At 39.1% G+C, this 27,676-nt stretch overlaps 1 pseudogene; it reads left to right on the forward strand.

Annotated features, from left to right (window-relative positions):
- LOC146661634 (outer dynein arm-docking complex subunit 2-like) lies at nucleotides 1-27,391 on the forward strand (annotated as a pseudogene).
- The last annotated feature ends 285 nt before the right edge of the window (nucleotides 27,392-27,676 follow it).

Genomic DNA, 27,676 nt, shown 5'->3' on the forward strand with positions numbered 1-27,676 from the left:
ATGGGGATATCATTGACCAGGGCTGCCCAGTGGACCATGGCCAGCTTTAGTACTGGCAAACTGGCATCCACACCAATGAATGAGTCCTTGTTGAAAGAAATCCTGCACTTTGTGGAGCGCTTTAGTTCCCAACACCCACAGGAAGCTGAACATGTGTTTGAGGAGCCACTCCAGTGGAGTACCACTTTAGTGGCGTCTGATTTCAAAACAGACTACGACATCAGGTTGGTCTAATCATGAAGCGGGCAGCTGGCTGGCTCTCAGTATTATGTGTCTGTGCAGGATTTGCTGTCACCATGGTCTCCAAATGTTTTTACCTTAGACATACTCAAAGCTGCATGTGGACTGTAATTAATTGTTTTTCAGCTTCAGTAAGATTGAGAACGTTCCACTGTATTTCATCAGAATGTCTGCTCTACTTTAAGTGTGTGGTTTCCTTTGTGTCTCATAGTATGAACCTGGAAAAGTACAAAAACAAAGACTCAGATCTCCATTAAGCATTTCAGGCAATTAAAGTTTCTTTTTTGTTTTATTTCCTACTTTGTGACTCAGATGTTCAGTCCCACGAAAGAGATAGTGAGGGCCATCCACTCCTGCAGCTCTCTCCACCGACTGTTTATGTACGCAGCTTCAGCCAGCTCTCTAAACTGCTTCATCTGGCAGATGATAAGAAGTTGGCGGAGGTTCGGGCATGTCTAGAAGGTAAATTTGAGTCCAATTTGCATCCTAAGCAGTCCAACCACCAGCATTCCTCCATAACCCACAGACTTAATTTGTTTGTCCTCCTTGTTACTCTATACAGCCATCCAATTATGCCGCCATTGGTAATTCTTTACAGATATGCATTTACTTTAGGGCCACTGCCAAGAAGAGATAAAGTAATATATATTTCTTTGACAGATGGATACATGATGAATATAGTAATACTTATTTCATACTGCCAGTGGATTTGTTATGGAGAGATAATATTAGCTTAGCTTGTAAGAAAAAACAGAGTACATTCAAGACCAGCTGTTTTGATAGATTAAAATGAATCCAACTCACCTCTTGTGTTGTCAGAAAACAGAGAGCTCGTGGTTAGGATTCTTGGTAGGAGCTTTGCCTTTGGCCTGGAGAGAGAAGCCCGTGCTGATGCAGTAAGTGTGGTAGACAGAAAGGAGGAAGGCCTAGCCAACGACTTGGGGGTCAAGGTCAAACTGTTTCTGTTGTTCCAAAACGTGGACAAACAGATCCTTGAAAACCTTCTTAAAGAAATATTTGATATTTATTTGTATTCAGTAATCAGTTATTACACAGACTATGTAAAAACATTTTTAAATATATAAATTACCCTCTCACCCCTGCGTGCAGTCTTTTATGCTTCAAGCTTGGGTCTTCTGCCGGCAGCCTGGGAGCTTGAAGTTCCCATGCAGTATCTTTGCTGTTCCTAGGACTGTGCTCTTCTGGAGAGAGATCTCAGATGTTGTTCCTGGGATCTGCTGGAGCCACTCCCCAAGCTTTGCCTCTGTGCTGTCTTTCAGTCCAGCTTTGTCCAGCCACTGGTAGGATTTCTGGATGTCAGCCACTTCCTCTAATTCATTCAGTTTTTCATTATATTAATTCATCATTGAGATTCAAACTCATCCAAGATTTTTAATAGATACATTTGTGGTATCAATTTCAAACACCTACATGGCTTCGTTCTTGAGTTATCACATCCACAAAATTGGGTGTCCGCTTAGCCCAACCACTGGTCTGATGGGGTGATGACAATACCTCAGATTTTTTTTCCCATCTGCGTTTTACAAAGGGTAAGAATAAAGCACCTAGGCATGCAGACTGCTTCTGCAAAGCAGTCTGTGAAAGAATGTGTTGCTCAGTCTTTTCCAGCATGCTACTGGATGCTATATGTGGATAGTCAACTGTGATTGGTATTATAACAAACTGGAAGCGATTGGGAATGACAACAACTCACCCATGAAGTTGCAGGGCATGTAAAATCCCAGAGTATGGTCAGAGAATGCTGAGGCACATAATGCGCAAAAGTCACCAACTTTCTGCAGAGTCAATCACTAAAGACCTCCAAAACCATATGTGGTCTTCCATTTACTTCAAGAACAGTGCGTAGAGAGCGACATGGAATGGGTTTCTATGGCTGAACAGATGCATCCAAGCACATGTTGATGCAGTGGTGTAAAGAATTTCCCCACTGGACTCTAGAACAGTGAAAATGCAATATCTGGCACAAATCAAGTGACTGGCGATTTGATAGATAAGTCTGGGTTCAGCGGTCACTGGGAGATCAGTACTTGTCTTACTGAATTGTGCCAAGTGTACAGTTTGGGGGAAGGGAGGATTCATAAAAGGAACTCTTATGCTTCAGTATACCAAAACATTTTGGACAATTTCATGCTCCCAATTTTGTGGGTACAGTTTGGGGTTGGCCCATTCCTGTTCCAACATGGCTACCTGTGCACAAAGCAAGCTCCATAAAGACATGGATGAGTGAGTTTGGTGTGGAAGAACTTGACTGGCCTGCACAGAGTGCTGACCTCAATCTGACAGAACACCTTTGGACGAAATTAGAGCATAAACTCTCAGTCAGGCCATCAATGTCTGATCTCACAAATACACTTCTGGAAGAATGGCCAAAAATTCTCATAAAAACTCCTAAGCTTTGTGGAAGGCCTTCTCAGAAGAACTGAATCTGTTGTTGTTCCAAAGAGTGGACAGAATAGGTGTATCTGTTAGGCAATATAGGTGTATAGGTGTATCTGTTAGATTCCAGTTTTGCAAGTCATTTTTCAGTCACGCTATTTGCTTCATTGCAGCGGATTTATCATGCTCATAAAAGCATTCAGCAGCATTTATCACACACCAAGTGATAAATGCAGTCTATGTCCTGTGTTCTCTGGTTAAAGTGACACCCTCTACTTCCAAAAAAAAGTACTCTCCAAATCAGCGTTGAAAGATGATGTTGTCACTACGTGGCTTAGTTTTTTAGTGAATGATTTATATTACAAGGAAAACCATGGCTCAGCCTTGGGCTCATGCTGTTCTCCTTCTCCTCTTTAGCAGACCAAACACGTGATGATTTCACCTTTTCCTTTTCCTTCCTTCCTTGGGGACAAATCTGTTGTGAAATGATATCATGCTGCCCTTCATAACTTAAACAATTTAGTAGGAGTAGTAGGAGTTATTTTCCTGTTTATTTTTATTCATCTATTTATTTATTTATTTATTTTTGGTGGGGGTGGGGCTGTGGTGCACCATCTTGACAGGTGCAGGGTGAGATTTGCTACCTTGTGATTGAGCCCTGTGACAGTGCAGCACAGCTGGCACAATGTGCTAAAACTATGTTTAAAGGCATTGTGATCCACATTTTGATCTTTTATATTTCTATCCAAACCTACAACATAGTCACATTTTCACACAAAGCCAGAAAGCAAGGAAACCAATTACACAAATAACACAAAACCTTTAAATTATTTGCCTTCAGTGACTGTTGGTCAGTCTTTCACATCAGCTTGGAGGAATGAAAGTGCAGCTGTAACTCCAGGATGTTGATTGGGGGGTGGTGCGGGGTGGGGGGTGTTATATCAAATTCTAATTTTATTTGTCACGTACACAGTCATACACAGTACGATATGCAGTGAAATGCTTAGACAACTGCTCGTGACCTAAAGAAAAAAAAAATCAACTTCTTGAAGTGTTTCCACATCATTTCTGTTGGTTAAAGATCAATACTTTGACAAAATACAAAACATTTTCTTCATCCTTCTTTGACTATTCTCTGGCAAGATGGGATTAGTGCCTAGATGCTTGACCCACTTTCTCTTTATGTGTAATTCAAGGAGAACTGTCTTAAAATTTTCCATTAGAAATCACTGATGCAATTCAGAAGATCCAAACTTTGATACTTCCACCATATTTCACAGTTACAGTGAAAGTCATTCATTGCAGTGCAGTGTTTTCCTTTCATGGAACAGAATGATTTTCATTTAAACCAGCAGGATCTATTTTGGCTTTGCATTGTTCCAGATGTCTTCTGGCTTGTCCATGTGACCTTTCAGAAACTACAGTTTCTCATTGGGGTGAAGTCGCTTTCTTCTTGTGGTCATGAAATACAAACCATTGTTGTTTAGTGTTCTCCTGATTATGGACACATGGACACTGGCCAGAGCTAAAGAGATCTTTAGCCATTTAGAAGTTACTCTGGCTTCCATTTTTACCTCCCAGTCTACCAAAACCCCCACTGTTTAAATAACCTTGGTCTGTTAACCACTTCTGTGCAATAGAAGATGGGCTTCAGTTTCTTCCATTCATACACAGACTGTCATCATCAAAACAGGGTGATCACTGACACCTGTTTGTCATCCCATTTATTGCAATTGATAATTCAAATTTTATCTTTAAATTTGCTAATTTTCCTTCTGCAAACACTGGATTTTTTTTCTGGATTTAAAAAAACTGTAATTTATAAAATCTTTGTCTCAGTTCTTCAGTTGTCTTCTATTTAACTCATTTTAGAAGTCAAGTAAAAATTCTGTGATTGGGTTGCATTTAAACAGAAATTGTCCACAAACTTTAATGCTCTATTATTATTAGACTTTCCTTTGATCTAAGCAGAAATATTTTAGTGAGTTTAACACAAGACTGCAGAAAGTACATTATTATAGCAACAAACAAACAATGTGTGTGACACATAGCAAAAGAGCTTAGACAATATTAAGTTGGGATGTATAAGCAGTTTCTAAAACTACCAGAACAAAGCAAAGACAATAAAGAAGCAGATGCATTCAACACAAGTGCTATTTTCCACACCATTAAAAACTGACACCACCAGTAATCTCTTCTGACATTTTTAAGTCCCTCTGTACATTGTTCCAGCTGGAAGAGGCAGCATATTGCAATAAAGCACAGTGCAAACGTATAATCAGATATGAAGCACTGTGCTATGCTGCATCTTCAGACAAGGCTATTCTGTAAGAACTGATTAAGACAGAATTAAGACATTTTAAAATATATTGAATTGCTTAAGACAACAAAAAAACTTACCACTGTATTTGGATGCTGGAACTATATCTGTTGCTGTCAAAAAATCATGGACTCTGTGGCTCCTTTAAAAACCAGGCAGCTTAAGGCTAAACCTGAGCCTTGGTTTAATGAGAGCAGTCGTGCTGTAAAGAGGGAATGTCGTCGAGCAGAACGGAGGTGGAAAAAGGATAAACTGCATGTATCATTTCAAATTCTCAAAGACTGCTGGCATCGCTACCAGAACACTGTTAAAGAGGCAAAAAGGGAATATTTTGCAAATATTATTTCTTCCAACTGTCATAACCCACGTGTGTTATTTAGGACCATTGACACTGTTCTTAATACTCCTTTGAATGTCTGTTTGGAAGTTTCTCCTGAGCTTTGCAATGATTTTCTGAACTTTTTTATTGAAAAGGTTGTCACCATCAGGGCTCTTATCACAGCTCCTGACTCTGACCCCTCTGTCTCTGTCCCTTGCGCTGCTGTTTTCACTCAGTTTGAGCTTGTGACGCTCTCCTCTTTAGAGGATGTGGTTCGCCATATTAAGCCCACAGGTTCCCCACGGGATCCTGTCCCTCCACAATTCTTTAAAGAAATTTTTCCTAGTATACAACAGTATGTCCTTGACATTATTAACAGCAGTCTGTCTTCTGGTGTGGTTCCTGCAAATTTCAAACATGCAGTAGTACAGCCACTGCTTAAGAAACCTGGCCTTGATCACACAGTTTTAGCGAACTATAGGCCTATTTCCAAGCTGCCTTTAGTCTCCAAGGTTTTAGAGAAAATTGTTTTTAGTCAACTGAAAGATTTTCTAGATGAAAATGGAATCTTTGAGGTTTTTCAGTCAGGTTTTAAAACCCTTCACAGCACAGAATCTGCATTACTAAGGGTTTTTAATGACATCCTTCTGGCATGTGATTCTGGTAACCATGTTGTTCTTGTCTTGCTTGACCTAACTGCTGCCTTTGACACAGTAGACCACAATATTTTAATTTCTCGATTACATGATGTAGTGGGTATTGGTGGCACTGCACTCAATTGGTTTAGGTCTTATTTGTCAGATAGAACTTTCTCTGTCAGCCTTCTCGGTTACTTCTGCTCCTCTGTCATGTGGTGTCCCACAGGGCTCAATTTTAGGGCCACTGCTCTTTTCTCTGTATCTACTGCCTCTGGGTTCTATCCTTAGAAGGCATGGGATCTCATTTCACTGTTATGCCAATGACTGCCAAATTTATTTGACACTAAAACGCAAGGATGCCATCTCCATAAAACCTCTCTTGACATGTCTAGATGACATTAAAGCTTGGTTGGCTCGAAACTTTTAAAATTTTAATAAAAAGAAAACAGAAGTGTTGGTGTTTGGACCCAGTGGTCCCTGTGAGTCCTCCTCTGTTGTTTTAGGATCCCTGGAAGTCTATTTTAAATCTGTTGTTACTGACCTTGGTTTTAAGTTGGACAGTGATTTTAAATTGGACCACCAAATCAGAGCAGTGGTGAAGTCCAGTTTTTATCATTTAAGGCGACTGGCAAGACTAAAATCTTTTCTTTCGAGGCAGCACCTTGAAACAGTGATCCATGCTTTTATTTCTTCCCGCCTGGACTACTGTAACTCACTTTATGTGGGGGTCAGTCAGTCATTGCTCTCACCTCTGCAGCTGGTTCAAAATGTGGCTGCACGACTCCTAACAGGAACTCGAAAAAGAGAGCATATAACCCCCGTGCTGGCCTCTCTGCACTGGCTGCCTGTGTCTTTTAGAGTTAATTTTAAAATTCTTATGTTTGTTTTTAAATGCCTACACAGTCTTGCCCCGCCTTACCTCTCTGAGCTTCTTCATCCCCACATACCCTGTCGGTCTCTCAGGTCAGCTGACCAGCTGCTCCTGGAGGTACCGAGATCCAGGAGGAAGCTCAGAGGGGACAGGGCCTTCTCTATTGTGGCTCCAAAATTATGGAATAATTTGCCCATGCATGTTAGAGAGGCCCCTTCACTGTCCACTTTTAAATCACGTCTTAAAACCCACTTTTATTCCTTGGCTTTTAACCTCAGTGAGACTTAGTTTCTTTTTTTAATGCAGTAGTTATTTAATTAATGATTTCACTCTTCTTTTATTTGTTTTTTATTTATATCTCATGTAATTTTATTTTACAGTTCCAATGTACAGCACTTTGTGTCAGCTGTGGTTGTTTTAAAGTGCTTTATAAATAAAGTTGATGATGATGATGATGATAAACACATCAATGTGCAAAGTCTTGCTCCATCCCTGACTTTTTAAAATTTTCATTATTATTACCAAGAAGTCAGACTTGTGTTTGTTTAGAGTGGCCTTGAGGAGTACTTCTCCAGCCCTTTTAAAGTTTTTCTTTGGACATTGGCTGCTTCTTTGGTCATTTTAGTCTAGTTCTTATCCCTGGCCATTTTTGAGTAATTGTGTTTTGTTTTGTGTATTGGTAGGCAGCTCGACACACCACATTCAGAAAAGTTAGGAAGGTGAGAGATGTCATTATGGAGGCAGAGAGGTATAAAAGTGAGTGTATAGACATCTTAAATAATGTACTTCCATGTATGTTTGCACAAGTTACATAGATTTCCTATGTCCTAGCAAAATATGAAGAAACTGGAGACTCTCGCACACAGGAGTCTTGCACAGTACCCTGTCTGGTGAAAATATTGACTTATTGGCCTCCCACAATGCAACTCCCTCTTATCCCGTTATTGTAAAGAGAGCTTCTTTCATGCTTTGCACTCTTTTCTATTTGAGGATTTTACATGCCGCAACACCTTTCACTCCACCAGTGACTTAGCTGACAAACTTTAAGACTCCTATTACTGTTTCTTCAACTGAAAATGGTTCACACAAGTTGAAAAAAGTCCACTCTGAAACTGAAAAGGTGACATTGATGCAAATGAAACCTCAAAGAGGAGCTTTGTCATAACCGAATTCAGCAACTTGTATGATTTTACACTTCCTCTGCTTTCAGATACTTGGAGCTTCTAGCCTTAGCTATTCCAGCTGACATGTGGGCCACATTAAAATTGTGGTTTTTAGAATTAATGAAGCTGTTTTTCACTTTGTTTTCACAGGGCATAAAACAGCAGGGGCAGGAGCATGGATATGAGTGAACAAGTGATACTTACAAAGACCTGGTAACACTTCTGAAGAGCAGATCTCCACACTTTGCTGAGAACACAAACAACCAGGTGGAGTGGAATATAAGCAATTAACATCAACACATTAAGGCTTGTCTTTTTATTTTAGCTGTGAATAATAACTCTCAAAGCAAAAATGTGTGGGTGCTGAAACGCCTCTTTGTCTTATGAACAAGCTCCTTCTCTCTAATACTTCGATTTGATTTCTGATGCTGTGTGACTCATATTCGTAAACAGATTGTGTAATCAGCGTCTGTGCTCTTCCACGCTAGTGAGCTAGTGTCTGGTTGTCACTGTGTTGAAAAATTTCTGAATTGACCTCCTCCCTGTTCCAACATCAAAACAGCAGAGCCACATCCCTCCCACCACCTACCCCCTTCACACTCACACACACACACACACACACACACACACACACACACACACACACACACACACACACACACACACACACACACACACACACGCACACACACTTGCTCATTTCCAGACATTGAAATCTGTGTGATTTATTCAGTAGTGCTATTTCCTGCTTTAGAAATTTGACGACATAACAAATCGCCTCAATAATGGACTCCATCTGCTCTCGAAAATCTGTTAATCATTTAAAAACATATTTTTTTTCTTGCTTGAGCTGATGTTTGTTGGAAAATGTGGCATCATCACAAGCTCATCAGGTCCTTTGAAAAGCACTTACTGCTTACTGTCTGCTTTGCATGGATATCAGGTCTGTTTGAGGTATTTCATCACTGTCTAGTTTTTTGTTTGTTGGCTGTCATTCTTATCCAAATAAAGTATGAGTGTAATTAAGAACAATAGTATTTGCACAGCTTTTCAAAGCAAGAATCAAAAGTAGATCAGTATGAGTAATAGCATTTACAAAAGATCAAACAGAATTGACATGTAAATGTATTTACAGTGTGGTTTTGCAGCACTGTGATACATATAAACTACATTTGAGATGAAAGCTGAAGTCATTTTAACAAAACAAAATGTTTCTTTGAATAATTTTTAATTTTTAATGTCGGGATTTATTTGGATGTTTGCTTTACATCTCATGCTTCGAACTGTCATTACCAGGTATTAATACTAATATTAGTATTGCTTCATAGAAATACTACACACTGGCAGCATGGCTCTGCGGATGTGGTGGATGTTTGTTGTCCGCCACCTCTTTCTAAATTTCCCAACGACTGTTGGACGGATTCCCTCAAAACACTTTACAGACATTAATGGTATTCATATGGATAATCCAAATATCTGCACTGACTTTAGCACAATTCTGTTCAATATTATTTATATAAAACTAACAACAGGCTTTTCAAGGTACATTATATTTATGACAAAAAGCCTACAATACTAGAGAGGAAAGTCCAACAATCAAAAAATCCCCCATAAACAAGAAGTCGTGATAGTGGGGAGAAAGAACTACCGTTTAACAGGAAGAGACAAAACCACACCCAGGGCAACAATCTACTGTGAAACTGTGAGGGGAAATAAGGTGAACAAGGAGATGAAGAAAAACACAAACTATGGTGAAAGAAGGCAACGCGTATCAGAACCTTCAGCCTTTTATTTATCCAGTGAAAAGATGTATTTGTTGGACTGGAACAAAGTCCCATCAGGCTAAGCTCACTTTCTCATTCTCTTTGGTTTTCATCTTGCATCACATTCACGTCAAAATTCTTCTCTTTTTCAGTACTTTGTTTCAAGAACAAATACCTGCCAAATTCTTTAAATTTCCAACAGACTCTGTTGCTCTTATCGTAAATATTAGCACTGGAAGCAGATGGTTACTCTGATACACTGCATTGCCATTACCATTAAACAGCTGTTCATGTTTGTAGATTTCTAGGCTACATCGGCGCAGTATCGCAAAAAATGGACACAGTTTTAAACACAAGTTTGAAAAGTGATCTAATGTGGAAGTGTCTTAGATCTGCATTGTTTCTAGCAGCCAGCAGGAGGCAGCTCTTCTACAAGCCAGGAAATCTATGGGAAAACATTCTTTTGCTTTCTCAATTTATGACCTCACCGAACACTTTCCTGATGTATTTATGGTCTTAACTGGTAGTTTCACCTCTTACTGAATAAAATATGATGTTCATTTTGTAAATTACAATTATTGTTAGAGTCCAAATAAACGACAAAGCAGGGTCTGCTTTTGGATATGACTACAGTGTGTTTGGGTGGTTATGGCATGAGCCTGCAGTGTCCCTTAGTTTGTCACATCCCACCAGGGTTTGCCACATTCAGTTTTTTGAAGTCACAAAGACAGTGATGTGACAATGCTTGACTCCTCTCTGAGGTCTCAAAACCAGACTTTGCTAATCAGTCTAGGATCTGCACTTACTCTCAGTTTACACCAGCGTGGTGTTCTCTCAGCTATTTTAGCTGATTGTCAAAGTGTGATATTTTGGGGGGCTAAAGTGCATTTTTGCCTTTAAGAGAAGAACTATATATTCAGTGTACCAGTCACTTTTCTGAACAGTCATACTTTCTTTTGTGTTGAAATGAAAATATAAGTTAAATTCTACACGTATTAGGTAAGACTCAAAATATCAATCATTTAGATAGTTTTAGTCTTCATAGCTTTCCCTTTAAAAGTAGTTTCTTCATATTTGTGGCATAGTGGTGATGTCTGTATGTTTTCATACAGTAGGCAATGTAAAGATCTAAAGTGTTCTACGAAACCCATCATAGGGTTTATGATGACTACAATAAACCAATAAGAAGTATGGGGCTGACCTGTGTGAAAGAAAAAAAATTTATAACAAAGAAAGTTATATACACATATTCAGGCTTTTATGTTTCATGAGTGCTCTGTGAAGAATGATGCCTTTAGTCTGAATGATCTAAAAATGATGGACAACAGCCGTATAAATAGCTGTGAATAAGTGTGTGGAGGCACAAATCACTGTCAAGGTCTTTTTTCTCTTGGATTCTTTAACTCCTTTGATATGTGCAGCATGCAGTGTCCTGTAACTTTTGTCTAGATCTCTCTGCCTCTACTTCAGCTAAACCTTTTCATGTGATGCGGCTAGAATGCATCACATTGAAATCCATTTGACTTATTGCTGACAACATCAATCAAATCTATATCATCCATACAAGATAGTGAATAATTGTAGTCCTTCTTGTCAGTCTGGCCCATTGCAGTTTTAATTTGAGAAAGCAACAGTCAGGAACACAGTCTTCCACTGCTCCGCCTCAGTTCCCTGATTGCAGAATGGAGCCCAAACCCAAAAGACGAAGTCAAAGATAACAACACCTAATCTCCAAACATATCTGCTCATTTTCAGTCTGAGGAAGCAGGTCTTTTTTAACAGTTCTATTAGATTGGACAGCCTCAATCAAATGAGCTGCAGCAGCCAACGGAGATGGTGGCTGCAACGCAGGGAGGAAGCAGACTAGCCTTCTCTGTTCAGTGTTGCGGATTCATTTTGACATCACAGCGTGATTGGAAATGGAACATGCTGTGTGTATGCATGCACAAGATGCTTACTGAAAAACACAAAATCCCTGGGTTGTCAATTGTTTTTGTTATTCACATCCTGAAATTAATACAGACTGCCTCACTGCCATAACCATTCACCAGCAGCTGCTGGAATTCTCACACTGACAGATGTTTTATGGCCACTGGCTTCACAATTTGTTGCCCTGCTGATTTTCCATCAGTATGGATAAAGTAATTAGATACAAATCTGCCCCAAACACATGTAAACATTTGGGGTTTAGGTTTTAGTAGTCGATTGCTTTATGAAAACGACAAATGAAGAAACTTGGTGGTGTAATGTTACATGCTATAAAAATATTTTTTTAACTTCAGATTTCAGGCGTCAGCCCTGCTTAGCATTTGTCTCTGGACCTGTACTGGTTTAAGGTTTTTTTTTTACTGCAGCATGTTAAGAAATGTCGAGTGTTCCCTTCTGTGTAAGCAAATGGACTTTGTCCATTTCACATATAATGGAATTAAAGAAAGTTGGTTAGTCTAATAAAGTCAGGATGTGGGTCTGTGGTTGGGTGTATTGACTTATGTTTCCAATAGAAGGTCACTTTGTGTTTTATGAAAAACAAGTCTTTGGAAAAGTGATCAGGCAACTTGGCTCCAGTTTGTGCATGAACACAACCCAAAGAAATACGTTTTAATTCTTTTCCCCTGCCCTTAAAAATCTCAAGCTCCTAACAGCCAATGACAGACTGAGCTACTTCTGCAAAAGCAGGTGTCTGTGATTAAAAACTCTCATGCCTGCAAACCTTTCATATGTGTCTTACTGGCGTTTGTGTGTAGGTTGTAAAGTTTGGTATAAAGACCTTGAAAACTTTACCTGAATAACAGTGACACAAAGGCGTTACTTAGCCTGAGCCAAGCTGTAAGGTTTTAGGTGAATGTCGAGAAACAATGAACTTCTTGACATTGTTCAGCCATTTAACCAAGAGAGACCTCTTCTGTGCAAAGCAATGAGAGTTTGTTATTTTATTTCAATACCTCAATAATGAATAATATTGAGAAAATAAAGATTTTTTCAAGTCTGCATAGGATTGAGAAGGGGCTTTTATGTGAATTTCATGTTTTTATTTGCCACATGTAGGGTTTTCCAGTATTCGCCTTCTGAGTAGCATGAGCAATTCTTTGTCTGACATAGATATGCGATGACTTTCCGATAATGAGACAAATCATTGCAAAGCGTAAGTGGAAAATACACCACATTGACTGATAAAAAGTGAAATAAATGCGAAACAGATTAATCAGAATAGCTATTTTTGTTTTAATAAGCATAAACTTGACAAATTTACAGCCAGATTACAAAGCACTTCACAATCAGATTTTGCTCATTCTGTTGCAAATTGGAAGAGGTATTTACACTCAGTCTTCAGCTTCTGGCTTTCCCCCTTACCAGCAGGATTCTGCAGTTCAAGAACTATCAACACAAAAGATTCAGCATGTGGAATCGGTTGATGGAGAGGAACAAGGCCAACCCCAGAGGTCTTACGAGCAACAGGAAAAGAATGTGCATGAGAAACTACAGCGTACACTCTACAGGGTAGACCGCGAGAAGATATATGAACCATGTCCACGATGGAGTGGACTTAGTGTCTTTTCTACATGTGGGTATGTGATAATTCCTCACGTAAGAAGTGTCCTGAATTTTTGTTGCATTGCAGAGATTCTTCTTGAATAGCAGATGAACTTTAGATGACTGTGATGCCAGGCCTTCAACACATGTGCTTAGTGCATCTGCCAGCAGTCACACATTATAAAGAGATGGTTATATGGTTTATAAATTTAAGGGCAAGTGCAAATATTCCTCATTACACAATAGTCAGAGTTAATAAATTCTCCATATAATAGAAACCCTTTCTGCTCAATTACAGATGCAAAACTTGGGGAAAAGTATGAGAAAAAATATCCCCAAAAGATCTATCACATATGGTCTTTGATTGATAAATAGATCTAGCAAGGGCTGAGCTGTTGCAGCTGTACCTTGTGATAACTGTACCCATTTGAGGAGAAACTGGCTCAAGATAAAAGTATCTCAATTGCTAAAAAAAAAAGAAAAAGAAAAAAAAAGTCTGCTGAGCCCTGTCTCGAATTGTTAAATAATGATTATGTTAGAAAAATAACCATTTTCAAAATAGAAGCAGGCATAATGACTCTTATTTTACATCATTACAGTAAAACAGAGGAAAATAAAGGCCGTAAGAGCTCTGAAGAGGATAAAAGAGTCTAGGACAAGGGGCCAAGAACAAGATGAAAACAAAATTCTCTGTGTCTTCTTCACCTGCACACATGTCCTCCCAGACATGGTAAGATAGTTCTGTTTTGTCAGAACCTATAGAGGTTCCTTCTTGCACTGCAGCTGTGGTAAATTAAACTCAGTAGAGGTTAGAAGTGCAAGGAATCTGATTGTATGTCTAATTAAAAACAAAGAGCTTAGAGATTAGTTTGAAAATACAACCAAGATAAACGTGTCTCACTGGCTAAAAAAAAAATCTGCTGAGGTCTTTTTTGAATTGTTAAATAAAGATTATGTTGAAAACTAACCATTGCTAAAATAGAAGCAGCCATAATGTCTCTTATTTCACAGCATTACAGTAAAACAAAAAGTGAATGCCATAAGAGTTCTGGAGAGGAGAAGAACATTCTGAGACAGAAAAGCCATGACCAAAATGAAAGCAGAGTTTTCTGCATCTTCTTTACCTGGACACCAGAAACTTCCTTTTTTCTGAAACTATAAGGATTCGTTTTTGCTCTGCAGCTGGGGCAAATTAAACTCAGTAAAGGTTAGAACCGTAGAAGTTCTGATTGTACGTCTAATTAAAACCAAATAGGTCAGAAGTACAGGCAACAAAATGAAACAAATGTAAGTACACCTGTTGCCATGGTAACAAAAAGGAATAACACATGTAATTTCTGATTGAGGGTAATTACAATTACAAATGGAGTTATAAAGTGACCCATGAACAGCACATCTCTCTTATAATTGTCTAATGCAACGTGACTTACCAAGTAAGAAACCAGACTGCCATCCTTGATGCAACAACAACGGCAGGTGACTACCCAAGAGTTACATCTCTGACTCTGCAGGTCTTAGATAACATTTCTTAGATAACAGGCTGCAAGAGAAGGGCATTTCTCTCTAAGTTGAAAACACTAAAGCTTGGCCCAAATTGGTAAAGATGAGATTCTTTTAAAAATCTAAAATCTTGGCTGAATTTTTATTGTGACTTCATTCTACACTTAAATGCATTAATATTACATGTGGTCTAAGTTAAAGAATTTTGACTTATTAACCATCCGTTTGCTATTTCAATATTGACACAGTTTGTTATATAGTCATATCCCCCCTCCCCACCCCCCCAGTGAAAACTGAATTAACTGGATGTTTTTCACCATTTGTGACTTCTGCTTTAAAAACTGTCAGCTGCTAAAATTGTTCTGAACAAGAAGCTAAGTAAAAGGTTTTTCCTTGTTTGGCTTTTGGCAGGTACAGCACATAAGCCATCTCCATACTTGAATGTTGTCTGTATACAAACTGCAAGTGTAATAAATCATTAAGTCACTGACATCAATCTTTGCTGATCATCATTTTCTATACATGCAATAAAGACTCCGGGGTGCGTTCACTCAGTCACACTCATCACCTCACATCAGTGTAGGCCTGACAGCCACAGGAAGGTCTTGTTCAGTGTTTATCATACTGTGTAGTGGAAAAAACCCCATCTATCAGCCAGCCCCGTCTGATAATACGCTCCCCTGGAAATGCTATTTGCATGTACCTGGGAACTGCCTCTCAGTGGGCCCATTTGAATGTGTACCAGATTTCATTGCTCTACAGTGCCATATTTTCATGATACATTCATCCAAGTGGCCCATGCAGCTTTAAAACACCATCTGCATTTCTGTTTGCATCAGTATACAGCAAGAACTTTGACTCTGTATGATAACGGCTCCATTCCCCTCATGATATTGACTCCAATTTTATTTTCCTGCTACTTAAATTCTGTGAAGACTTGAATTTCGGTCTTTAATGGATCTTCTTGTGTGGGATAACCAGCTTTATTTCCTGCTTAAAACACCAGACAAGAGATTTTATGATCTTATATTCCATCCCTCTATTTATCTCTATTGTCTGTCCCAAACGTTTGGTGTTGTAATCTTTAGTCCAAAGCTGGAACTTTCCAGTGAGAGCTCCACTGAGAGTGAAGAGGAAGAAGAGCAGGCATATCGCCATCCAGAGACTAACACAGACCTGCCCTATGAATACTGGCAAGTCCAGTATTCAACTGGTCAAGTATCTCAAGGTATGAGAAGTTCACTCTGCACAACAGTGTTTCCTTCCTCTCATGGATTTCATCCAAAAACAGTGAATTGAACTGAGCCACAGACATACTAGATCTTTTCCTGCTGTCTGTACAAGAATCTTGATGTTGACCTGAATCAGCATACAAATTTCCACAAACTCTCCACAATTGCATTTCAAGGAAAATAATATTTAGCCATGGATGTGCACCAGAACTTATAATGGGATATTTTCCTTTCACATAATTCCACCTGTCTGTTTTGTTCAATCACATCAAGGCACACTCAGCGACAAAAGGGATGTCAGATGAAATGTTTAACACGTAGGTCGCTCCCATTTAAAATGGTGCTTTGCAGGGAGATGTTTATTGAAGTGGTAGACTCGGCTCGTGGATTCCTGGTTTCTGACACAGGCCTGTTTGGTTGCACATGCGAGCCAAGTGCACAGGGGGAAAGAGCTGTCTGACGGCAGCAGCTGCATGCATCGTTTGCCCACACCGCAGAAGCATAAAAATGAAATGCACTCGTGATAGGTCTGACGGGGCATATGGTGAATATTAATGTGTCAAAACATGGAAGGAAAAGAAAAAGAGGACAGAATGACAATGGCCCAGACTGGCTGTGAATACCTCCGACCGCTTGACTTGAGCAATTACCCTGCCTCACTCAGTGGGCCCAGTTATCTGTTTATGTGCACAGCATCATTCAGACAGATGATATTCAAGGAACGTATTTTGCTGCATGCCTGTCCTTTGGTATTTAGCCGTAACAATACCTCAAATGCTGTTTCAGTTGAAAGAAAATGAGTGTTATTTCAGTGTGTAACATTAGTCTAGATTTCATATTTTTACACAGTGTGGGATTTCCTGATGTTGCTGATTTGGCTTCCGAAGCACATAGCTTGGTGCTAAATAAGATCATTCACAGTGCAAGTAAAACTTTTATAGAAAACACTGCCATAAAGTACAAGCCCTGGTGAATATTTTTAGCTTAGCTAAACAGAATATAATGGAAGGAAATTCCCACTCTAAAAGCAGGCTGTTGCTCCGTTCCAGAAAAAAGAAAAAAAAAGATGTAAACGATATGAAATTCAGATTTAAAAAAAGAAAAACAAAAAACTCTCTGGTTTTTAGATTTTGTGCTTTTCAGTGGGATTGTGGCACGAGCTTTAGGGTTGTGTGTGCAATCCTGCTTCAATACAATGCAACAATGCCGTAACCAACATGTCCCAGCTTTCTATCTGTCTGGACGCCACACAGCACAGTTATTTATGGGGTTTGTCTAGTCGTCATTTTATAATATCATTACCATCAGACACTGAAAGCTACCATGAGCCAAGTTAAATATCTGTTTTATTTTAGGAGGAGATCTTTTTTCTCCTTCTCCTTCGCACTATAGACAGCCATTTGTACTCTAGGATGTTTAACACGTTCATAAAGTGACACATGGATGTTCTGTTTTGTGTTTTAATGATATTTATGTAAGAATATTTGCCGATGTGTTTGTTTTTGTACCCGCATAACGGTGACCTGTGGCTATGCTATGGTAACATGATTGTAAGTGTGTATAGATGAAAACTTTAATTTACGCTCCTTATTCATTAGTTGTAAACTACCTGTATCATAATGTGTTTATGCTTATAAAGGCTGTGCATGCTAGGACAAGAATTCTGCGAATTATTATAAACGCACAGGCTATGGAAAAAATGCAGAGGAGTCAAAAGAAGAGCTGCTTTACTTATCGGGACTAAGCAATGTTAAACAAATACAAATACACTAGCTGCTATCAGTGATGTTAGACATGTGGCTTTCTAAACACAAAACAACAACAAAACAAACACACTCTCACAAAATATTTTGTCTCATGTAAAATATGTTACCAGTTCACACATAAACTTTGTGCTGTAAAGATTTTAATAATTGTCATTTTAAAACAAGAAAATTTGCTTTTTCGTTTTTTCTTAACTAAATGTTTTTTGTCATCAGATTTTTAAAGTTTCTAAGGTGTCACTGTTAGAGCAGACTTTCTCCTTAGCTTTAAAATACATCACATCACACACACACACACACACACACACGCACACACACACACACACAACATTGTGCTCAGCCCTCATTATGGTTTCTCCCCCTCTGCTGGGCAGTCCCAGTACTACCAGCACTACTGCCCTGTGCTCCTCCTGCTAATGGCTGCACTGAAATTCATCTCCAGTGTGCAAAATCCCAATGTCATGTCATTTTCTCAACAGCAGTGAATTTGGAGTTAATTATGTTGTACTGTGAATAATTATCTGTTCCTGATGCTGCTTTTAATAACTGCAGCACTCAGTTAAAACAATTGTGCTTTTAGTGCCTGTAATGCATTTATAGCATGCCTAATGTGGAGATTTATTTTTACAAAAAAACATTGCATTGGTTCCTGAGTCAAGCAACTGTTCAGCTCAACTGGGCAAAGACCCGAGTCTTTGCAACCCAAAGACCCGAGTCTTTGCCCAACATGTACTGTGCTCATTTTATGACTGCCAACCCTATTAAGTGATCAGGTTTAATATTACAGGAGATCAAATATGAGTCAAGAAACAACGTGTAATCAGTCATTCTGTCCTTTTAGTACTCTTCCCATGAAAGGGATGGGTTTGTTCTCTCTATGTCTGCTGTAGACTGCACAGAAGTATGAAAACTGCTAAGTCTGAATCATTTTGTGTTACAATAATTGGTATGAAACACTCTGAGTGGCCCAAGTCCCCCTGTCTCCAATCAGGCATTGCTGAAACATTCCTATGTATTTGAGCACCATGCTTAATATGCATGTTAACCCCTGCTGAAAGGATGTTCAGGTAACACACACAAAAAGAGAAATATCCCACTGAGCCCCACACACACACACACACACACACACACACACACACACACACACACACACACACACACACACACACACACACACACACACACTAATACACAAACATACACACATACACAAAATGTCTAAATGCCTGAGGTCAACAGGCTATCATTGACAGCACTGTTAACCCCATCCCAGCTCCCACATACTCAGTGCTGTGATTTATAGACCGAGAGAGGCTCAGCCAGGGCAGTCTGTGTCTGCAGTATCTAGTCTGCTGCTCCAGAGGAAACCAGACTAGAATAAGACCTCCATTCAGTACTGTGGAGGCTGCAGCTATTTAGTAGCTCAAGGCCGAGACACCTGCAGTAAAGGAAGAGAAAAAATGTGTAAAGCATCTTTATGTGGCTGATATCAAGTTCACCATTGGAGCTTGTGAATGCAATTGGATCCTCTACTGCCTAATCCCTTCTTAACCCATTTTCTACTGCAATTCATCAGACATTATTATTATTATTACAATTATTGCTATATGATTATTAATGAAGCTTATTAATTACATGGTGACAAATCCAAAGTGTTCTTAATAGGAAAGTGGTTGGGATGTATCTGTCCCTGGTATTTTAATACATTAACTAAGCTGTACAGTATATGTAGTATGAATTTATTTGTATTATGATTTTTTTTTAATGATTTTTCCCTAGCCTCACTGTATGGCTTTAAACAACTCAATGTCAAGGCAAGTTCATTGCCAGGTTGACCAAAGAGCTGTGCAAACTAAAAAAGGCACTTTTTTCTTTCTTTTCCATAATTAATGCAGCTAAAAGGATTCACAGTAATGATACTATCAGAAGTAATTCACATGATATCGTGCTTTGATAAAGTGTTTGCCGCTCTCTGAGTTTTTTTGTTTTTTTTTTTTTGGGGGGGGGGGGGGGGTTTATTTTATTCTTTGCATATTTGCATATTACAAACACGTAACCTGTCTAAATACAAAATACAGTTTTTAAATAAAGATTTAATTTATTAAGGGTAAAAAAAGTTTAAAGGGACCCAGGCCTATCTGACAAAGTATTTCACACAACATTGCTGTAAGAGTGCATTGATGACTAATACAAAAAAAAACAAAAAAAAAACAGAACAGCATGTGAAAAACTTCAGGCCTCACTGGTTTCAGTCAAGATCAGCATTCATGATTCAGCAAAGACAAAGACACTGGGCAAAATGTTCCAAGCCAAAACAGCTGAAAGGCTCATCTCACATTTAACAAAAACATCTTGAGACTTCTGGGAAAATATTCTGTGGTCTGATCAGACAGAACTTTTTGAATGGTTTATGTCCCGTGACATGTGGCATAAAACTAACAGCACTTCATAAAAACTGCATCATACCAACATTCAAACATGGAAGTGGTAGCATGATAGTCTGGGGCTGCTTTGCTGCTTCAGGACCTGTACAATTTTACGCTATTGATGGAACCATGAATTCTCCTCTCTACCAGAAAATTATGAAGGAAAACGTTGGCTCATCGGTTTGTGTCTCAAAGCTCAAGAGAATTTGGGTTATGCAGCCGAACAATGACCCAACAATACACCCGCAAGTCCATCTCTGAATGGCTCAAAACACAAATTGAAGGTTTTGGAGTGGTCCAATCCAGACTTGAATCCAATTGAAATGCTTTGGCATAGCCGTAAACAGGTCGTTCATGCCTGAAAACTCTACATGACTGAATTAAATCTAGTCTGCAAAGAAGAGTGGACCAAAATTCCTCCACAGCGATGTGAAAGACTTGCCGGTTTGCCATTTATCACAAATGTTTGATTGCAGTTCTTACTGCCAAGGGTGGCACAACCTCTTGTTAGTATTAGATGTTGATTACTTACATAATGCCAGGTAGGTTTGGATAGCTTTTTTCTCTTTATAAATGAAATCATCATTTAAAAACTGCAATTTTGTGTTTACTCAAAGGCTCAGTCCTTAAAGAAGTTAAATAACTATTTGTAGCAAAGCAGCTGAGAAACATGCACAATGTTATTTCAGTCTGGTAATCACATAGAGGCAGTCCACCAAATCATTAAGCACTTAAAGTAACATTATTCAGTATAGACACTGAAAAATCACCCTTCCACAACACAAACTGTTTTGGAATTCATACAACCTCTCCCATTATTATGCAGACTCAGCACAGAGCATCATGTAAACAGATTTGTAGTCGGACACATCAATGTAGTGGCAGCCAGCCTCTTTGAGCCATGTTCAGAGTGGTAGGAATCCTATAAAATGATAGCATCCATATCAATATGCTATATTTAGAAGAAGTATAAGTAAAAATATAATGTTATAATAATTTTTATAAGAGAAAGTTGACCACAGGACAACACACTTCTTACATTTGTGAAATCCTCATCATCAATGAATGTGGGTAAAATGGAAGCTACAGCTTTATAATTTTAAATAAGCACCACTGATGTGTGTCATGAAATTACCTCAGCATCTTCTTTCTGCAGCAACAATGAAAGTTATTAGGGTAATGATAAAAGATGCTGCTAAAACACCAACACCTTTTGTGTGAGAGACTTTAACATGATATCAATCTATCCTGTACTGTCGTTAATAGGAAAATTAGGAAAGTCTAACATTTGAAGATAATTACAGAAAATAATACTAAAATAAACTATTGTTAATACTCTTAATAGTTATCTTTAGGGGTGCTCTGATAAAAAAAAAAAAAAAGGGTCTTAAATCGCCTATGGCTTCTAGTCTTTGATATTAAAGACCTTTGCAGCCTACTGGTGAATCATGTAGCAGAATTTGCGTGACGGCTGTTGTTACACATTGTTGACTCACTTGTCTTTGCCCCCTCCAAACATGCAAACACTCACCAGGCCTCATGAAACAGATATTAAACTTGCTGGAACTACTTTGAATTTCTTGTTCTGAGGTCGAATGGTGGTTGAATTTGTTCCATCTTGGGCATCTGCCTGTATCACGCTTGGAGAAAGTCAAAGATCTTTCACCATAAAAGATTGTCAGATGTTGTCGGTATTTTAAAGAATGTCGACAAAACTTCAAGACCAAAGCTACCAAAACTGAAAGCACATGATCTGTTTTTCTCCCAGCTATCACTCCTAAACACAGCTTTTTTTGTTGTTTTTACAAGGTACGAAACTCGCCCGCCGAACCCTTTGAAGAGTGAGAGTGAAGGAGACAAAGGAAGCAGTAGATCCACTGCTGTTAATGGACAAATGGTTCACATTTAGGCTCGCGTCATGATATGGGGAACACATGTGCCTGTTATCCTGCTGAGTACTGCTTTGTGAGCGAGATATGATCAAACACTACTTGAGACCATGCTATAGGCCTGACCAGATCAGCCAGCCCCTCCAACAGCTGCTTAAAACTCGCTGGCTGTTTTCTACATATATGGGTAGCTGTTAGCAGAACATGATAGATTCATGTCCTGTTTTTGCGTGAAATAACTCGTGAAGTCTCACAGTTGTTTGTGCAAAGTTTGCCTTGGAATCATAGAGGCAGCCTTGAAGTTACTATAGGAGAATCTATCAGTGCCATGTTTTAATCAGTGCAATAAAGGGAGCAATATTTGATGGTTCACTTGCCAGAATATTTTAGACTGGACGTTTCAGTGACATGCCTGACCCCCAACCCTAAGCCTCCCTGAGCCTGGTTCTGTCAGAGGTTTCTTTTGGTTAAAAGGGATTGTTTATTCCCACTCGGGCTCATCTGGCTGCTGGGGTTTTCTCTGCATTGTTGTAGGGTCTTTACCTTACAATATAAAGCGCCTTGAGGCAACTGTTGATGTGATTTGATGATATATAAATAAAGCTGAATTGAAATGAATGTCAAAGCTGAATAAAACTTTTGCATTTTTTGCTGTGAACACTCAATGTCATGATGGAAAACATTGTATGTGAACCAAGTTTGTTACATAACTGCATGTGATTCAGACTAAACACAGTCATAAAACACCACCACTGCCTGCATTTAACCATCACAAAGCAAGAACTGTAACGCTGGTATTTCAAGTGCTGTAATGCTGTCATCATCCATCCACAGCTAGGACATTATGTGGATTTATGTAAAGAGTATATGAAAAAACCAACAAAAACTAGTATTTGGACTCTAAATTTAAGGAAAAAACAATAAAATAAAATTAAGGTTCTGCAACTGCGGCGCATGACAGCATTTGACCACACATGCACTATTTTAAGTCCGTATTGTTTCTTTCTTCTTTTTTCTTTTTTTCTGTTTTTTGTGAACACATTGAAGTTAAGTGGCAATAAAATCTAATCAGTTCCATTTCCTCTCCCATATTTGTCGAGGGGCTTGAATTTAAATCAAAGACCAGACTTTCCTCCCTCAAACCACTTGTTGACTGAGTAGTGTTGTAGTTACTAAGTTGCTAATCACTGGTCTAAATTGATTTGTGTGTATATAGCAACTGACAAAACACACAACTTTTGAATTCTAACTTAAAATTAGTGTCAGGGTTTCAGTGTTAATACTGTCCTTTTTTGCATGAAACCAGAGCACCGTGCTCTTTGTTAGCAAATTATTTCATTCCATCAGTGTTAACCACGACAACGCTAAACACATACAGAACAAGACCATGGCATAAACAAAACAGCAGGAGTAGCATTATAAAGAGAAACAACACAATGAGTGTAAGAGGAAGGAGAAGTCCGAGGGAATGGAGGGAGGCTTTTCTTAATGTTCAGTTATTTCCTCCTCTCCTACTTTTTAATTCATTTGTGTTTGAAATTATTGTTTCAGGATGGTGACCAGACTGTTGACACTCTTTGTGCCATGATGGACTAATTTGATGCAGGAGTCATGCCAAATGGCTATCCAGGACACAGGTGGCCTTAAAGTCCTCCTTAACTTGCTGGATACAGATGAACACAAATGCAAAGTGAGTTGCCATGGCAAAGTTGGACCTGCATGGCCTGCTGGCATGAACAGAGCTGGCCATGTGTGCCAGCCTGTGTTTTAGTTTCAGAAACATGAGTGCAAGGTAGAAAGCATGCTGTTTAAAAAATGGGGTAGCAATTATTCTATAGCATTCCTAATGAGATGTGTGGGTTGGTGCTTTTCAACTGGGTTGTACTGCAACATTTTATCTACTTTTAGTGGAAATGAATATTTGGCTGCTTAAAAAGTTTCTCTGTCATAAAACAAATTTAATTTTTAACTATCCATCCATTCGCTTATCCTTTTCGCTGGGGCGCTGGAGCCTATCCCAGCTGTCATAGGGCGAGAGGCGGGGTACACCCTGGACAGGTCGCCAGTCTGTCGCAGGGCCAACACACAGGGACAGACAACCATTCACACCTAGTGACAATTTGGATTATCCAATTAACCTATCCCCACAAACTGCATGTCTTTGGACGGTGGGAAGAAGCCGGAGTACCCGGAGGGAACCCATGCAAACACGGGGAGAACATGCAAACTCCACACAGAAAGACCCCGGCCTGATGGTGGAATTGAACTCAGGACCTTCTTGCTGTGCGGCAACAGTGCTAACCACTGTGCCACCGTGCTGCCTAACTTTTAACTAGTCATATTTAATATTAATGTGTGTTCTTGTGATTAGATTGGATCTCTAATCCATCGGGTTATTGTTGACATGAGAGGCGTGCAGAGCATAGTGAAGATCCTGGACTCACCAGTCAAGGAACTGAAGGCCTTAGCTGCCGAGACCATCGCTAACGTGGCCAAGTTCCGCAGAGCAAGAAGAAATGTCAGGTTATATGGTGGTATCAATAAACTGGTGAGTGTAAGCAGAGTAAAATGTAAGTTCAGAGTGAGACATGGCTCAAGCTCTACAATCCCATGGTGAGGAATGCAGCAGGAAAAAACACTGCAGATTTGAGCCTGATCTTTCTGTACTGGTAATAACGAAAAATGTCCAACAGTGGCAGATTTTCCTTGAAAACACAGGTCAGCTTATTTATGATGTAGTACTTTTTTGTACTAACTTCAGAAAACTTGGACACTTTTGTGAAAATATGTGTTTTATTCTGATGAAATCTATATATTAACATAGTTCAAAGGGTAAAAAAAAATTTGTTGTTGTTTTAGCTTCCTTGAATCAAAGAATTATGTTCCCTTTTCACACAGTAAATGCCCGATAGTGGTCATCCAGTTTTTTTAAATTAGAAAGTGGGTGCTGGGTACCAGATAGAATGTCTCCTACATCCTCTAACCTGCATTTATGTTTGTTGATGGAGGGACCTTTGATTAAAGCCACCATGCCTTGTATATTTTCCTCAGCCCCAAATCGGATGTTCTCATGTGCAAGTTGCTCACGGAGGCAGATTAATTTCACGCTATGCTACAAGACCACCTTTGAACTGTGCAGTCCGTAATAGCTTTGCCTGGTCTGTCTTGCTGGCCAGGAACTATGGATTAGAACACAGAATGATGGCCATAAATGGTCACACTGGGCTTTTCAGACCTAACATCAACATCTATCCTGACAGTTTTCCACTCCTAGCATCTCTGGTGTTTTCATCCTCTCAGACCCAGTGGTAATAGAACTTTAATTACACCTGTAATCAGGGCCAAAAACTTGCTATTTCCATCTGGAACCATCAATTATTACCCAAATCTTGCAGACAAACTTTTCAGTTTAGTTCCTGAATTTATATCAGTCTCACTGAGTTTCCATGTAGAGATTTTACTCGGCTTTAACTGTCTATCTACATGTAAGTTTAGGGGCGTCTATATCTCCAATCAGGTGGACTGCCTTCCTAATTTAGCCAGCCTGATTCCCAACCAGGAGGACGATATAGAGGTGGCCTGTTGTGGGGCTTTAGCATTATGAACCATTTGTAAGGCTGGGGGTATCCCTCTGCTGGGACCCCAGCTCAAGTCTCCACTTCAGAAAATGCTTATTCCAGTGACTGGCAACCTACAGGAATATGCATCAGAGGTGAGAGGGGCCTATGATTGATAACAATTTGTCAAGTCATACTCTGCACAATAGTGTGATTCTATATTGAATTAACCATCTATTAAAAGTGTTAAAACATATACTGCAAAGGAAATGAGAAGGCTAACCATTTCCCTTGATTTTTTTATTGCACATACATTTATTGAAAGTCCAGAACCAACAATGAGCTGATCCTACTGACATGGATTCTATGCCCAGAACTTAATGTTCCTAATCCCTTTATACTCCTGAGTTGCAGTGTCATCAAAAAATAATGTAAAGACCTAAGCTGCATGTGTGACTTTAACATTTAACAGAATCTCTGTACGACTCAAGTGCTCAATAATTTAGATGTGAACCAATGTGCCCCAAGTAAATCTGTCTGAATTTCACTTTGGACCAAAGTGCAGGTGTAATCATGACCTACTCTAGAAGAGGTTGTTTTTCTTTTGCAGTCAGTAGCAGTTCCACATCAAAAGCAATACTTTTGCTTCTTTGCCTGCCTATCATTAACTTGTATGGAGCATGGCATTGTTTGAACCTACCATCAGCAAACACTACTATAGCATCAGTCAGCTAACTTGGATGATGACATGCTGAGAATCTTCATAGTCCTGGCTTGCTGTAGAGACTAGGCCATCACTCTGGTATTAGCTGATTTGGGGGTAGTGCAGCAGGTGCAGCAACAAGCGCGACTCTGAAAACAAAACTTGGTGCATCTCCTGTAAATTCTGTTCTCCAGTGGTAGTTTGACAGAATTTCATCTGACATTGCGTTTGCTGTTTTGTTCATTGACTTTCTTTGAGATGATTGAACAGAGCACACAATAAGACACTTTATAAGAAAGAAAAGAAAAAGAAAAAGATACAAACACACTCAATGTTCAGATTAAGTATGTATTAAGTGGTGAAATTGTCTGTCAGACGGACATGCTTCTGACATCAAGTACATCAGAAGCATGAGTCAGCAGCTTGTGTATAATAGCTCTGACTCCCGGAAGGAGAGCACAGATCTGGAATCTTCCATTTCTGTCTTTGCTTGAATTAGTAAGTGCAGGCAGTATTAAGAGACGATGATTCCATGATTGTTGGATACGGTCTTTCCATGAAGTTTTATTGATCCCCATCTAAACACATTTTTGAGACATATTAAAATACTCGGCTTTAAATAATAACTCCTGTCTGACAGGTTATTTCACAAGAAATCCCCGTTTTGTTTTTTATTTCATTAATTCTGCTTATATGTAAAGTTAATTGAAAAGTGCTCCCAGTGTGTGGTGGATGTTTCAAGTTTTCACATTACAATCAGATAAGGTGCCTTTTGGCACCTTAAAAGTTTAAACTATTGTGATTTCATTATGCTTGTACACTTTTCTTCTATTAAATGCTACACATCTAACAGTCTAGACAGTGAAACTAAAACAACCAGTGATATAAGATTAACAAATATATATGAGCTGAGCTGCGATAATGATAATAAAAGTCAAGATTAAGTTCAAAACTTAAGACCGGTGGTATCATTCATGGTTATGTGATCTGTTTATTTTTGTCTAACTACAGGAGAGCTACAGGACTGACATTCAGACTTTAGGCATGATCAAGGAAACCTAAGCAGTGACAACAATTAGTATGACTTTGACAAATCACTTGATGACCCTCAGTGGAAAAGCTGGTTGATAGCAGTAAACCATTGCATTATCCACATGTGCCCATTACTTTTGGATCATATGTTTGCCAGGAAGATGTTATTAACAGCAGTCTGTGAATACATCAATAGCAGCGATGGATATAGAGCACCAACTTGCGTGCATCAAGGATGTTATACCATCACCACATGTTATTTTTATGGGGGCTTTCACTCATTCACGACTAGCTGTGTCACTTTTTCCACTCGCATGCTGTTGTCATATCTC

Source organism: Rhamphochromis longiceps, linkage group LG9 (genome assembly GCF_057381845.1).
Source record: "Rhamphochromis longiceps isolate RC_006_pf linkage group LG9, R_longiceps_female_GT1.1, whole genome shotgun sequence".
NCBI lineage: Eukaryota > Metazoa > Chordata > Actinopteri > Cichliformes > Cichlidae > Rhamphochromis > Rhamphochromis longiceps.